General features: G+C 44.0%; 2 long non-coding RNA genes across 3 annotated transcripts; both read left to right on the forward strand.

Moving 5' to 3' along the window:
• The first annotated feature begins 642 nt into the window (after window positions 1-642).
• lncRNA:CR45248 (long non-coding RNA:CR45248) lies at window positions 643-1417 on the forward strand. 2 transcript variants are annotated; one of them, NR_124864.1, is made up of 1 exon: window positions 643-1417. It is a non-coding gene; the product is annotated as a long non-coding RNA:CR45248 (long non-coding RNA). The 2 variants fall into 2 exon arrangements; NR_124865.1 differs by having other exon boundaries at window positions 643-1013.
• A 1494-nt stretch (window positions 1418-2911) lies between these two features.
• On the forward strand, window positions 2912-3553 carry lncRNA:CR45249 (long non-coding RNA:CR45249). Its single transcript, NR_124866.1, has one exon. It is a non-coding gene; the product is annotated as a long non-coding RNA:CR45249 (long non-coding RNA).
• The last annotated feature ends 233 nt before the right edge of the window (window positions 3554-3786 follow it).

The raw sequence follows: 3786 nt of genomic DNA on the forward strand, positions 1-3786 counted from the left end.
ATTCATTGCCAGCGATCATCAAAAAGGTTAATCAAGTCGATTTCGAAAGGATATTAGATGAGACATGTGAAGTGGCCACAAGAAGATCGCCGATCGCCGATTGCCAGTTCCACCTGTGGTGGGGGGCACACCACGCATCGAAGTCGGGGCTGTGGAAAAAAGAGTTCCCACAATGAAGAAGCGCGCTTGTGGCACTTGTGATTTCTACGAATGTTACAACAACCACTGGGGCTTCCTCTTCTCGATGTTGCCCCGTTGTGGCTGTGGTTGTTGTTGTGACATTGAGGGCGAATGCGTTTGGTAAACGACGTCGGCGACGTCGAAATCAGGTAAAAACAAAAGGTTAACACAAAAGAACAAACAACGAAAACAACTGACAACAGCAACAACGATTTCGCTTTTGGCCTGGTCCACAAAAAAAAGGCAAGCAAGGAGGGCGGACTCATAGCCGGATTGGTTAATACCCTACCGAATTCAATGTTGAAGAAAAAAATCTATTTCATATAACTAACCAATTATTATTATTCTGTGAAATATGTTTAAATATTTTAAGCTTGGATTAATATTTTTAAATAAAGTAAAAAGTTTGTCCGTTAGGCTGTCCGTTTAAGAGAGATTTGACTTTTTATTCAAATTCCCATTATTCAGTCATTTTTCTGGTGCTTATTCAGTAGAAAAAGACACCCAGACGAGAGAATAAACTACCGAAAAGCCAAACACCATGACATGGACACCAGGCGGATTCTCGCAGTAGAAGCACCGCTGGTTCAAATCGACTCAACTCCGCTCGGACTCCGACTTCAGCTCGAACTCCTCCAACTTCCTCCCCCAAAGACCCCGTTGTGCCCGGACTAACCTGCCAAAAACCCCGCCTCCTACATCTCAAGTGTGTGGAGGAGATCCAACCATCGCATTTTGTAACTCATGTGCGACATTAAGTGCTTTGGTTTTTTGACGACGTCGGCGGTGGAGAGTTGAAAAACAAAAGGAAAAACTGACCCGTAAGTCATCATAAATGCAAGTTTATGGCCACAATGAAATGATGACGGGACTCGCAACTCGCAACTCGGAATCGGACTTGGAAATGGAAATGGAATAGAGCTTGTCCGCCGGAGGTCGTCGGAGCAATCCGCTTTACCTACCGACCTACCGCTCGCTCACCGAGCAGCCACAACACCGCCGCTTCTACGAAATCACATCAAGAGTTCCCGGGCCCTCGGAGTTCGACTTTGGCGGCCAGGCGGGCGTAACTCTTTATAGACTCGCATTTGTAGATCTATCTATTCCGCGGAAATCACAAAATGCTACATATACTCGTACCCCCAACTCTGGTTGCTTTTATTTCGTTTTCGGTTTCCCTTGAATAACGCCAACGCATTTTCTCGGCTTGCGTTTGGATATGGTATAAATATATATTATGTTGTGAATCCATAAGCGATTCCTTGTCAATCATTTGCCATATTAAGGCGCCTCTGTCCAGTGGCTGATTCGCCGCCCACTTTTCTTGATCCTCCTCGTTGGCGGAGTTTTGAACGCTCGTTAACCAATTATAGCGCTAGGAGATCGATTTGATGGGACATCAGTAGTGGTCTGGATGTGGGATACAGTGGGTAAAGCGCCAGCAAATCTATAATTTCCATACAAAATCATTATAGAAATCCATTATTTAACATAGTAGTTAGACATTAAGAAAACTGAGGTAGTATTGAAAGGCACAATTTATATAGATTTATTTTTGTTTCACTAATCTCTTGACTATCTAAACCACTGCCACTGTAAAAGATGATTTGGGCTTGTTAGTGTCCCGGCTCGAAGTCTTCCATCGGACTGCAGTGACTGCAATGATGATGAATTGTGTGAATTTAGCACATTAGTCGCATCATCCGAGCAGAAGGACAAATGCAGCCGGTCTTGCCGATTCTGCACCGGATTCCCCTGGATACACCTCGATACCAAACCGATTCCATTCCGACTACATCCCGTTGCCCCCAGATATCCGGGGAGGGTAATCATATCGCTGGACTGTCGCTCCTCAAAGGTGGGCAGCAACTAGATCGATGGCCAGTCAGGGTCTCATACTCAAAGTCGTAGTCGCAGTCATAGTCGCGGAGTTATGGAGGTAAATGCATTCATTGTGAGTTGTAATTGCAATTGATCTTGATTATGGAGGCTCTGTGATAATGTTCTTATTGAGCAGCTTCAAGTCGAGCTTACTGGTCAGCGGTCAGCGGCAATGTTGCGATGTTGCTGCTGCGATGCGATTCAATTGTTGCACTTGACATGGGACAAGCAGCTCGCATGTTGCACAGAACCGAACGTGCCTCAATGTGTTTTCCTCCATTGATCATTGATCATCCAGCCCAAGTGGGCGTCGATCACAGAGAGCTGGGGGGGGGGATTGAAAAGGGGGGTCGATCCAGTCGGTCCGTTTAATTGATATACAGTACCTGATACCTGATCTGCTCACCCTTTACTTTCAAAGTTTCGTTTTCAATCAGAGAGAGAAATAACAAAGGCTTACAGCAAACATTTATAACAGCCTTAATTTCAACTCAATTAAAAATGTATCGCATGAATGTGTCTTTTTTTAAACACACCTTGAATGTGTTAAAAATTTGTATTTTGTGTTTATTACCTACTTATAAGTGTAATTGATGGCTTCTTAATGTCAACACAAATGTTAAATACTTTTTAAATGTATAATTCTGAGACGTAGTATGCCGAACGTAAGCAAAATTTTCAGGGTCAGCATTTCAATAAAAGTACCACCCGAATATGGCAACAATACAGTATTATTAAAACAAAAGGAATGCAAATTTCGGCGTCACGGTCATAACTATAAAATAATTCTTAAATATTCTATTTTTTCGCTGTGCACCTTCTCGGTCGAATCGAATTCAGCTAAATTCACACAAGAGTTCATTAGAGTTGACGCTTGCCTTAAAACTGACACACGTTACATTCGAGCCTGACTGACGATCGTCGTGGAATTGGGTCCCTAGTGCAATTTAGTGCGGCTAATAAGCAGCCGAGATGTCGCTGCAACTCAGTTGCGGCTCAAATGCAACCAGCCGACATTTAAAAGTCGGGCTCAATCTGCTGCCGATCGATGGCGAATCAAACTAATCATTCAAAATTCAACACAGGCCCCGACTTTGACTCCGTTGCCTCTTAGCTCAAAGCCAACTAAACTCCGCGCTGTTCAGCTCAAATTGTCATCATTAGGAAAAGGCAATCGCTACCGCTCAGAGCCACCGTACCGTTGAGCCAACCGCACCACTGAATCCACCGAATCCAACGATTCCGTCGATGAGCCACCGCTCCCTGCCTAAATTTGATTTCTTCCTGCTCCTTTGTGCGCGCTTTTGTGCGCCATCAAACGCCGGCGACAGTTTGTCAGATTATTATCAGATTGCACTGGCTCACTTTTGACTTTCGAGCAGCGGCGGTCTAGGAGGAGCTCATTCGGTCAGCAGAGGCGTCGCCACGAAGGGATCCGCTCAGCTGACCCAGTTCACCAGCAGGATGACGCCCATGTACGGCGCGCAAGGAGAATAAACATTACCATATATACTATTACAAAAAGTAGAAAAGTTATTTCTTTGAGCTAATAAATTAGTTCCAAATATATTGGTAAATTAATTCGTAAATATGAAGTGTTGATGGCTGTAATTCCAAGTGATGATATTTAGATACAAATATAGTTTAAATTCGAATTAACCCGGTAAGCATGTAGTATTTTTCCAAGTGTACCCAGTTTAGTTCGCCTGAAAGTCGCCGCTGACT

The sequence above is a fragment of the Drosophila melanogaster genome, chromosome 3L (genome assembly GCF_000001215.4).
Source record: "Drosophila melanogaster chromosome 3L".
Taxonomy (NCBI): domain Eukaryota; kingdom Metazoa; phylum Arthropoda; class Insecta; order Diptera; family Drosophilidae; genus Drosophila; species Drosophila melanogaster.